This window comes from Heterocephalus glaber, unplaced genomic scaffold (genome assembly GCF_053883595.1).
Source record: "Heterocephalus glaber isolate CG9 unplaced genomic scaffold, H.glaber_assembly_v1.0 deba00001497, whole genome shotgun sequence".
Classification (NCBI taxonomy): Eukaryota; Metazoa; Chordata; class Mammalia; order Rodentia; family Bathyergidae; genus Heterocephalus; species Heterocephalus glaber.
This window is the reverse complement of record NW_028258320.1, coordinates 44,870,993-44,883,308: the sequence shown is the minus strand read 5'-3', so window position 1 is coordinate 44,883,308 and position 12,316 is coordinate 44,870,993. Positions and strand designations below refer to the sequence as shown.

Here is a 12,316-nt window from a genome sequence, read left to right as displayed (position 1 = left end):
GTCCAGTGAGGGGTATGGCTGGGCCGTGAGCCACACTAGGCGTCCTTACCGACCGATTCTGAAGGCTTATTGAGTTCCACCCTCACACCTTTTTCACCTGTTAGATATTTCACTTTAGCTCTCGCTCGCTCATCTGCATGAAAATACCAGTTATTGCGTACCGTGTGGCATATGCTGGTTGTACTTAACGAGGGTTGCGACGGTCAGACCAGAAAAACAGCAGCCTATCAAATTTGGGTTCAATGTCAGCAAACTGGGCTTTGCCTTCTGGAAAGAGTCGAAGTATACCTCCACTTTCCTTGGCATCCCAGTCTTTATTTAGATAATATACACGTGTCACACATCTTCCCTCTCCATTTGGATTATCCACGTGGCGAACGTAACCTGTTCCGTTGTCTGGGTAACAAGCAACCATGGCCTTCGTGCGCCCGTTGATCTTGTAGCTGCCCAGCTTCCTTCCCATTGCAGTGGCGGATGAGGTCGTCCATGCTGCTCATAAGCAGCCCGATGGTTTCGCAGCCAGGCTCCTTGCCCTCCACCCAGGTGATCTGGTCGCCCCGGATGTCCTTGGACGAGTCGCTCTTCTGGCTGACCAGCTGCCCGTCCGTGAACTTGCCGACCTGCTGCCCGGCCTCGCGGCCCAGGAAGTCGTCTACCACGCAGACGCCGTGCTTGTGCATGCACGGCACGACGTACTCGAGCGCCAGCTTCAGCGCGGGCAGCGGCTTCGTCTGCCCGTGGGGCCGCGGTCCCCCGGTCCCCCTGTGCCGCCGCCAGGGGTCAGTGCCTCCCCGGGGCTCAGCAGGGTGCGCTCGGGGCGCGGCGAAGAAGAACGCCGGGCGGGCCGGGGGCGCCTCGCGGTCGCGGCGGCCTCCGCTGGGGGCCCCCGGCGGCGTCCCCGGGGGCGGGCGCGGATGCGGGATCGGCGCCGTCCCCGCGCGGCCCCGCCGTTGTCCGGGCCGCTCCCCCAGCCCCGGGAGCCCCTTTGGGCCCGGCCTCGCCGCTCTGGCATACAAGCTTGTGCTCCTTCCAGTCCCGACGCTGGTGCTCCTCGGAGCAGTAGAAAGAGCTCCGGCAGCGACCGCAGCGCAGCAGGTTCTCCATCTTCCCGCACAGCTCGCAGTCCTGGCGCTCGCGCTCGCTGGCGCTCGGCCCGCCGAGCCCGCCGCTGCCACTCGCCATGGCGGAGCAGGCCGGGCGGCCGGCCCGGGGCGGCAGAGGGGCCGTCGGAGCGTCATGCCGGGCCGCGCGCTCCGGAGACCCTCAGCGCCCGCCCGCATGGCGGCCCGCGGGACCCGGCTGGCCGCCGCCCGGGCTGCGGCAGCGCGCGCGGCGAGCAGGGCGCACGGGGGCAGGGCGCGCGGGCCGGCGCCACTCGCCTGCATGGCTGATTTCTGTAGCACATCTCTGGTGCCAATACCATGAAGAGCGCTTTGGCCTAGAAAGTGCATTGAGGCACGGCTGAAAGACGGGTCCAGCAAATTCCTCAACTTTGTCCCAAGAAGAACTCGGTGTTAGAAGCCAAACACACTCCTCCGAGTGGCCCGGCAGTTTGCACTTCAGTGTTCATTCAAGCATCCTTCTAGCGCCAGCTCTCCCATGCGAGTCCATGGAAGGTGACGATATAATGTGCAGCTCCTTCTCAGAGAAAGCAGCGAGAGCTCTGTGAGTTTGGCAGTGCACTGCACAACTGGACGTACATCCAATACCGTTCACATCCCAATCTGGCTCTCCGCATTGCTGATCACTGTAGCACGTCTCTTTGAGACGTGTACCATGAAGAGCACGTGGGCCTAGAAAGTGCGTTGAGGTTCTGCTGAAAGGCAGGTCCCGGAAAGTCCTCAACTTTGTGCTAAGAGGAACTTGATGTTAGAAGACACATAGACTCTTCAGAGTGTTCCGGCAGTTTGCACTTCGGTTTCCATTCAAGCATCCTTCTAGCGCCATCTCTCCCGTGCAAGTCAGTGGAAGGTTGGATACAAAGTGCCGTTTCTTCTTAGAGAAAGCCGCTAGAGCTCTGTGAGTTTGGAGAGTGCACGCCACAAGTTTACTTACATCCAATCCCGTTCATATCCCAATCTGGCTCTCTGAATTGCTGATTTCTGTAGCACATCTCTGGTGCCAATACCGTGAAGAGCGCTTTGGCCTAGAAAGTGCATTGAGGTATGGCTGAAAGATGAGTCTGGCAAATTCCTCAACTTTGTCCTATTAAGAACTCGGTGTTAGAAGCCAAACACACTCTTCAGAGTTGTCTGCCGGTTTGCACTTCGGGTTACATTCAAGCATCCTTCTAGCGCCAGCTCTCCTATTCAAATCAATGGAATGTTACGATATAATGTGCACTTCCTTCTCAGAGAAAGCAACTAGAGCTCCGTGAGTTTGACAGTGCACTGCACAATTGGACGTACATCCAATACCATTCACATCCCAATTGCCACTCTGCATTGCTGATCACTGTAGCATGTCTCTTTGAGGCCTGTATTGAGAATAGCACTTTGGCCTAAAAAATGCTTTGAGGTTCTGCTGAAAGACGGGTCCAGGAATGTCCTCAACTTTGTCCTGAGGATAACTTGATGGTAGAAACCAAACAAACTCTTCAGCATTGTCTGGCAATTTGCACTTCAGTTTTCATTCAAGCATCCTTGTAGCACCAGCTCTCCCTTGTAATTCTATTGAAAGTTCAATATACAGTGCAGTTCTTTCTCAGAGAAAGCAGCTAGAGCTCTGTGAGGTGGGCAATGTACTCCACACTTTGCCTTGCTTCCAATACCCATCACATCCCAATGTGGCTCTCTGCATTGCTGATTTCTGTAGCACATCTCTTTGAGGCCTGTACCATGAATAGCCCTTTGGCCTAGAAAGTGCATTGAGGTTCTGCTGACAGACAGGTCCTGGAAAGCCCTTAACATTGTCTTAAGAAGAGCTTGATGTTAGAAGACAAATACACTCTTCAGAGTGTTCAGCCAGTTTCCACCTCAGTCTTCATTCAAGCATCCTTCTAGTGACAGCTCTGCCATGCTAGTCAAAGGAAGGTTCAGTCATCTTCAATCATCTTCAATCTATCATCTTCAGTCTCTCTTTTCAGTGTGCTATAGTTTTCAGAGAAGAGGTCTTTGATATATATACACATATATTTATATATTTACATTTATCATTGGTTGTTTGTACCAGAACATGATGTATCTTAGTTCTTATTTTTTCTCCCATTACCTGTGGACCCTTCACCCCCTCCACAATTCCAATTTACACAGGCTTTGATTCCATTTATTTTTTCTCATAATTTTTGCTTTACTTCTTCCCTTTCCCCTTCCCCTCCCATCATCCCCAAACAATTGGACCTTTTCTTATTTCAAATTGTCAATTATTCATTTTAATCATTTTCATCCTTATTTACACTTTTGATTTATCACACTAGAGAAACTATTTGGTATTTATACATGTGTGTCCTATTTATTTAACTTAAGAGTGTGGACTCAGTATGCATCCATTTAGCTATAAATGTCTCTAGTTTCTCCTTTTTTATGGCTGAGTAGTACTCCATTTTATAAAAAAACACATCTTCTTTATCCAGTTTCCAGTCGATGGGCACTTGGGCTGTTTCCAAGCTTTAGCTATTACAAACTGTGCCACTATAAACATGGGTACACACATATCGCTGTGGTATGATTCTTTTAATTCCTTGGGGAAGATTCCCAGTAGGGGAATAGCTAGATCAAATGGGATCTGTAGTCCTGGTTCTTTGAGGTATCTCCATACTGATTTCCACAGTGGTTGCACCAATCTACATTACCACCAACAATGGAGAAGGGTTCCTTTCCACACCCCTGCCAGCATTTGTTATTGGTTGATTTCTTGATAACAACCATTCTTTGTGGAGAGAGGTGGAATCTCAGTGTTGTTTTCATCTGCATCTCTCGAATGACCAGTGATGTTGAACATTTTTTCATATATTTGTTTGCTGCTTTTACTTCTTTGTCTGAGAAATGTCTGTTCATTTCAGTTGCCCATTTTTGAATTGGGTCTTTGAATTTCGGGGGTCTGACTTTTTTCAGTTCTTTATATATTCTCAATAGTAGACCTTTGTCTGAGCTACAGCTGCTAAATATTTCTACCCACATTGTAGGTTGTCTCTTAGCTCTGTTGGTAGTTTCTCTTGCAGTGCAGAAGCCTTTAAATATGATGAGATTTCAGTTGTTGATTCTTTGTGCTGGCTCCCATGCTACTGAAGGTTTGTTCATACAGTTTTTTCCTATTCCAATGTCTTCAAGATTTCTACCTAACTTATCTTCCAGCAAGTTTAGTGATTCTGACTTAATATTTAGATCTTTAATCCACTTTGATCTTAGTATAGTGCATGGTGATAGGTATGGGTCTAGTTTTAATCTCTGACAGATTGAAATCCAGTTTTTCCAACACCATTTATTAAATAGGCTCTCTTTCCTCCAGTGAGGGTGGTTGGCTCCTTTGTCAAAGATGAGGTGGCTGAGTATGTCTTGAGTTGTTTCTGCATCTTCTAAGCTATTCCAAAACTTTCATGCTAAAATCAGGAACAAGAAAAGGATGCCCACTATCACCACTCCTGTTCAATATCATTCTGGAAATGTTAGCCATAGCAATTAGAAAAGAGAAAGAAATAAAAGGAATAAAGATAGGAAATGAAGTCAAATTGTCATTATTTGCTGATGATATGATACTTTACATAGAAGACCCAAAAATCTCAGTCAAATGTCTTCTAAACCTAATTGACAGATTCAGTAGAGTAGCTGGATACAAGGTCAACACTCAAAAAACAATAGCCTTCTTATATGCAAATAGAAAACCCATTGAGAGAGAAATTCAAGAAATAATTCCTGTTACAATAGCATCTAAAAAAATGAAATATCTAGGAATCATCCTAAGAAAGGAAGCAAAAGACCTCTACACTGAATACTACAGCACTCTGAAGAAGGAGATCAAAGATCACATAAGAAAATGGAAAGATATCCCTTGTTCCTGGGTAGGAAAAACAAATAGAGTGAAAATGGCCATACTTCCAAAACTACTATATATATTCAATGCAATGCCAATTGAAATTCCAACAATATACTTCACAGAACTAGAGAAAACAATCCAAAAATTCATTTGGAATCAGAAGAAACCTAGAATAGCAAAAGCAATTCTAGACAACAGAGACATGCCTGGGGGTATCACAATCCCCAATTTGAAATTATACTACAAAGCTTCTTTGATTTTTTTGGTTAGATTGATTCCTAGGTATTTCAGTTTTTTGGATGCTATTGTGAAAGGAATTATTTGCCTAGTTCTCTGTTAGTGAGTCTATTATTCGTGTAGAGGAAAGCTATTAATTTTTGTGTGTTGACCTTGTATCCAGCTACTTTACTAAATTTGGTTAAGACTAGAAGACTTTTGGTGGAGTTCTTGGGATCTTCTATATATAGTATCATGTCATCTGCAAATAATGACAATTTGACTTCATTTCCTATCTTTATTCCTTTTATTTCTTTCTCTTGTCTGATTTCAATGGCTAATGTTTCCAAAATTATATTGAACAAGAGTGGTGATAGTGGACATTCTTGTCTTGTTCCTGATTTTAGTGTGAAGGAATTCAGTTTTTGACCATGTTTATATAATACTGGCTGTTGGTTTTTCATAGGTGGCTTTATTCAGCTTGAGGTAGAGACCATCTATTCCAATTTTTTGTAGGGTTTTTTTTATCATAAATGCATGTTGGATTTTGTCAAATGCTTTTTCTGAGTCTATGGAGATAATCATATGGCTTTTGTCCTTGGCTGTATTGATATAGTGTATTACAGTGATTGATTTGCATGTGTTGAACTATCCCTGCATCCCTGGGATGAATCCCACTTGATCAGGGTGTTTGATCTTCTTGATGATCTTCTGCATTCTATTTGCCAGTATATTATTAAGGATTTCTGCATCTATGTTCATTAGTGAAATTGACCTATAGTTCTCCTTTTCAGTTGGGTTCTTCTCTCCTTTGGGGATCAAGGTGATGCTTGCTTTCAGGAATGAATTTGGGAGTATGGCTTCCCTTTCAATTTCATTGAAGAGTTTAAACAGTAGTGGCAGTAGTTCCTCTCTAAATGTCTTGTAGAATTCAGCAGTGAAGCCATCAGGACCTGGGCTTTTCTTAGTTGTTAAGTTTTTAATTATGTTTTCAATATCATTGGTTGATATTGGATTGTTTATAATATTTAGGTCTTCTTCATTCAACTTTGGTAATTCATATGTATCTAGGAATCTGTCCATTTCTTCTGTGTTGTCCATCTTATTGGTGTATAGTTTCTGGAAGTAGGTATTGATGATCATCTGGATTTCTGCTGGGTCTGTTGTAATTTCACCCTTTTCATTCCTAATTGCATGGATTTGGGCCTTTTCTTTCTTTTTTCTTATAAGGTTGGCTAAGGGTTTGTCAATTTCATTGATTCTTTTGAAGAACCAACTCTTGGCTTCATTGATTTTTGTATCATTCTCTTAGTCTCCATTGCATTGATTTCTCTTCTGATCTTTGTAATTTCCTCACTTGTATGATCTTTGGGGTTGTCCTGCTCTTCTTTTTCTAGAAGCTTGAGGTCCAGCATCAGACTGTTTAATTGGTCTCATTCTGTTTTCCTAATATGCCTATTCACTGCTATGAATTTCCCTCATAAGATGGCTTTCACTGTGTCCCATAGATTCCAATATGTTTTATAGTCATTGTCATTTAATTGAAGGAAGTGTCTGATTTCTTCTTTAATTTCCTCTGTGACCCATTGGTTATTTAGAAGTGTGTTGTTCAATTTCCACATGTTTATGAAATTTTTCCAGTTTCTTTTGCTATGGATCTAGTATTTCATCCCACTATGGTCTGATAATATACAGGGGATAGCTTCAATTCCTTTGCATTCACTTAAACATGTTCTATGCGTGACTATGTGGTGTATTTCAGAGAATGACCCATGTGCAGCTGAGAAGAATGTGTATTCTAATTTTGTGGGGTGGAACACTCTGTAAACATCTGTGAAGTACATTTGTTCAAGAGATTGATTGAGTTCTTATATTTCACTACTTACTTTGTCTAGTTGATCTATCTGTTTGTGATAGTGGGGTATTGAGGTCCCCCACTACAATTGTATTAGTGCATATATGACTTTTCATGTCTGTTAGCATTTGTTTTATATAGTTGGGTGCACTAGTGTTTGGTGCATGGATATTTATGATTGGCATGTCTTCCTGTTGGATTGTTCCCTTTACAAGGATGTAGTGTCCTTCTTTGTCTCTCTTCATCAGTGTTGGTTTGAAATCTACTTGATCTGCAAAGAGGATAGCTACTCCTGCTTTTTCTCATGTTCCCATTGCATGGAGTATTGTTTTTCACCCTTTAATTTTCAGTCTATGAGTTTCCTTTTGAATTAAGTGTATTTCTTGTATGCAGCATATTGTTGAATTTTGCTTCTTGACCCATTCTGACAGTCTATTTCTTTTGATTGGTGAATTGAGACCATTAACATTGATGGTTATAACTGAAATGTATTGACTTATCATGATCATGACCTTTTCTTTTTGTTGGGTTCTCCCCCTTTACATTTAATTTCTTGTTGTGCCCGATTGGTTCATTCTGCTTTGCTTCCTGGGGTTGTGATCCTCAATGTCTGTTCCTAGGATATTGTGTAAAATTCTTTGGAGTGCTGGTTTGGTAATCATGAAGTTCCTAAGGTGCTCTTTGTCATGAAAGTATCTTATTTCTCCATCAAATTTGAAAGATTGTTTTGCAGGGTACATCTGGGTTTTCCGATTTCATTTTTTTTTCCAGATCCTCTTTTGTTGCCCGTTCAGGGATTCCAGGTGGTTACGTATCAGAGTGTTCCATCTAATTTCCCTTTGGGGTTGCCGTTGGTGACCTGGAAGTCTGGTTTTGAGACTTATTTATGTGTCTTCTCATTTTGACCTGGGGGGGTGCTCTTGGCACCCACCTGGCTCACCTCCTCTGAGCTGGGAGATGTGGGACTGCTGCTCAAAAGTCCCTTCCTCTGGGTCAGGAATGGATGGATGGATGGTGGCCCAGAAGCCCCTTCCTCTGGTCTGGGAGTGGCAGGATGGATGGTGGCCTGGAAGCACCTTCCTCTAAGCCGGGAGTGGTGGGACAGTGGCTCAGAAGCCCCTTCCTCTGGGCCAGGAGTGGCAGGTTGATTCTTTTAATTCTTTTGGGAAGATACCCAGAAGATACTCAGCAGGAAGAAGTCAAATGAGACCTCTAATCGTAGTTAGTTGATTTATCTCCATACTGATTTCAACAGTGGTTGCACCAACCTGCACTCCAACCAAAAGTGAATGAGGGTTCGTTTTTCCCCACAACCCCACCAGCATTTGTTATTGGTTGATTTCATGATAGCAGTCACCTCTGTAAAGCCCCACCTATGACTGTCTGAGGCTTTCTGGGGGACATCTAGACACAAGTCATAACATGGGCCAAGAGGCTGAGGGTGGGGAGAGGAGAAGAAGGGAAGGGAGTGTAAAAGGATTTAAGATGCATCAAGTACATGTATGAATGAATGTAACCTTAATATGTTGAAAACATGAACTAAATGAATGTATTTAATGTTACAAGCATGAACTAAAACAATAATGAAAATGAGGGAAAGGGGATCTAGTGATGGAGGGAGGGAAATTAGTGGGCAAGGAAGGGAAATAAAAGAATCAAGATATGTTAAGTACATGTTCTCCACTTCCGAATATGAATGTAAACATAATGTACTCCAAACATGGACTAATAAAAACATGATCAAAAATAAACCACTCTTCCTTTAAGTTGTAGATACAGGGTATTTTATCCCAGCAAAGAGAAAGTGACTAGACATGGGCACATATCACAATGTTTTTACAACCCTTCCTTTCCACTGGATAACACTTATCAGCAACATTCATTGTATTTATGATCATACCTCATAAGAGCTAAAAGAAGACTTTCAGAACTGCTTCAGAAAGTGGCAAGATCTTGGCATCAGTGTGTTCCATGTGAAGGTGAATATTGTGAGGAAAATTAATGTCAGTTTGTCTTTTACAATAACAAATTTTAAAATTTATTTATCATAGCTTTTGATCACCATAGGATAGCCCATCAGTCTATACTAGCCTGTGTTTATTTGCTTTTCTGAACATTAATTGTGAACAAACTAACGTATGTTATCCAGACTCATTCCCACTTTCACAAAGCCAAAAAAAATGAGAATGTTAAGTTTAGTAGAAGCACATTTGGGATGAAGTCCTGTGGAATAAATGGTCCATACTACCATATAAGTTGTAGGGAACTAGGACAGAGGACCCAGGGACCCAGAATAACAAGGAAATAGTGCCTCTTTTTCTCTCATCTTCTAATCATTTCCTCTTCTCCTATCTTCTCATCACTGACCCCATTACAAGGCTCTTGGTATAAAGCATTTGACTGGCTTCCTGCACAGTGAGACCCATCTCCTGCCATCCTGAAAGATGTTATGAGATTGGAGCAGGAGAGAGATTGGAAGATTGGATCTGCTTTGTAATGAGATGGACAACTCACCTAGGGTTTTGATGTTATAGCCAAGAGTGTTTATAAAACAAAATAGCCACACTGCTCATGCTCCTGTCTAGGAGCCTCTTCTAAGACCCTGAGACAGAGTAAAAGCCAGGATAGTGGTGGCCACTCTTTCCCTCCAGTTCCGAGTCAGGTTTCCAATTGCAGGGATGACTTGATGGGCTTGATTGTGACCTTCCAGTGTGTTTCTTTCAAATTTAATACTACAAAGCACACCAGACCATGCATCTCTGTCTGATAAGAAGTTCTCCCATCTCCTTGCCACTTGCCTTTCCCCCCCCACTTCCTACTTGCACACGTGTACACACACACACACATACACACTCACACACATCCCAGTTTTTTCCAAACCTCATCAGATGATTTCTTTTTTGGATACCAGACAGTCCTGTTCATCCTCTCTATTTCATTCCCCTTTATGTCCCTATGATTATTTTTCTGCATTCTCATTTATTTAGGCACTGGTTTATTTTACTTCTTCCTTATGTTTTCTGTACATACCTTTTCTTTTTCAATGCTCCAGTCACAGTAAGCTCATCATAGTACCCCTCTCATCTCTGCCTCATTCCCATAGAGACATGTCCCCTGAGATGCATGCTGTAACTTCTGAGTAGAATTCATTGACTGTAAGGGTCCCACGCAGATGGTCTGTGATCATGACCCCAGCTTGATCACCTCGGAAGTTTCATTCCATGGTCTTCTGGCACCAAATCCTAGACATTTGGCATCATGGCAAAGGGCATGGCAAAGGAAAGCTTATCAGCTCATGGTGCCCAGAAGAAAAGAGAGTGGAAGAGAGCCAGAGGGGAAGGGGCCAGGGATCAAATATTCACCAAAGTCAAGCCTCTATGAACCACCCAGAAACATCTAGAAGTGTGCTTTTCTTATCTCCTAGACATGTAAAATCTAATGAAATTGACAGTCAAGATTCTCCATTGCAACCATCTTGTATTTTCTAGAATTTATTCTAAAGCTGAGGATATTCTACAAACTCTTTAGAACTAGACGTGTTCCTGGAGAGGTGGCTAAACTATTTACTTAGTATCTGTTTTATATGATACAGTAAATACTCCTCAACACTCAGACTTAGAACCTAGTGTCCCTTTGAAGCTTATTTTATTCACTCCATGACCATTAATTCAAGGTCTTCTGATACCAGCCTCTGGGCAGTTTCCAAAGGTCACTGAGCCCTGCTTTTGAAGAGCTTATGTTCAGCAAGACACACTAGTGTAAATAGGGCAGTTACAGGACCACAGAGGGCTGGACCTCCAGCTTCAGCCCGTTGCATGTGAGCCCATGGACCAGTGTTTCAGGAGTGGAGTTACTGAGGATAAGCACAGTGTGGGATACTTTTTAAGAAATTTGGCTTAGCCTCTCACTAGCAATTTTCCTAAGCCACAATTTTCCCATGTGAAAAGTAGGAGTGGACATAGTCCCTCTCAGGTAACACAGTTGTAAGGATGAACAAGGAAATGACTGTAAATGTAGTGAATGGCTTGTGTCATAAAAGGAGAACTTCCTACTGCCATTGCTTCAGATTGTTCCCCCATCTCCTAGTGTGGGCCTTCAGGAAAGTAGCAGTACCTGACTGAGGCTTTGCTTGACCCCCAGTCAGGTGCACTTGGAATGAATGTAACATGAAGAAGAAAAGTGTAAATCTAGTAAGGACTAGTTCACTGGGAAGGGTGGTGAAGTGATGAGTTGAAAGAAATCTCTCTATAACAGAATGAGTTCACACATTAATCCAAGATGCTAGGAGCCTCCTTATCCTCAGTGATGAGTCATCATCACAGACCAATTCCAGGATCCAATGTGTACAGGAATTGCGCATGATGCTGAAGTTCTGAGTAAGGTTAGGGGTGTACATTTCCTGCTTCCTAATAGAGGACTAGAGTGAAGCAGCTGGCAACACTGGAGATTCCCAGGCTTGTTGAAAATTGGATTTCCTTTCCTGATGGACTTTCAGACCCCAAGGGTACCACTCCCTGTCCCCTCCCTTCCTCCTGCTTTCCTGGCACAAGCCTCTTGTCTGGCAATGTGCCCAGCCATGGGCTCTGGGCTCGCTTAGTGGTGAGAGTTGGGAAGTTTTGTGGAAAGGACACCTGTCTACAAATCTCACTCTCAGTGACCTTTACCAAATAATCCGTGCTCCACTGTTTTCCGTACCCTTAGGCCCTCACTCTGACTGTAGATGTGTGAACTCTTGGACTATAAAGGTTTGGCTCTTCACTGCCAGATGGTTTCACATTGGTTTCACTGCTCATGTTTTTAGGTCTGCATTTTTTCTGAACAGCTGAAGAGGGTAAATGAAGTGCTGGAGTTTCCAGGTGAAAATAGGGTAAGGGGGCACTGGATTGAAAGTGTGGTAAATTGTAGCTCCAGCTCTCCCATTAGCATCCTGAGAGCTTTTGGATGATTCACTTTCCTGGTAGCTTCCTTGTCCATATACAAAAGATCCAACGGAGAGAACTGGAGTTTCCTTTAGCTTTGGTATTCAGTTATTAGGTAAAAATCCTATGTGAATTTCAGTTGAAATGATAAAGAGGAACACATATAAAATCTTAGGAAAGATGCTTATTATAGACCTGCAAACCTTCACCATTAAGAACTGTACACTTTCTTTTACATGTTTGGTAAGGGTCAATTTAGTTAATTGGACAAAACATACCACAGACACAAAATACCCAAGAGTTTAGAATTACCAAGCAAGTTCTTGAATTTTGTTGAGCATAATTTTGGCCAATA

The 12,316-nt window shown here is 43.2% G+C and overlaps 1 pseudogene; it reads right to left on the bottom strand.

Annotated features, from left to right (window-relative positions):
• Positions 1-35: 35 nt before the first annotated feature.
• Positions 36-1,217, bottom strand: LOC101710869 (egl nine homolog 1 pseudogene; annotated as a pseudogene).
• Between the last annotated feature and the right edge of the window lie 11,099 nt (positions 1,218-12,316).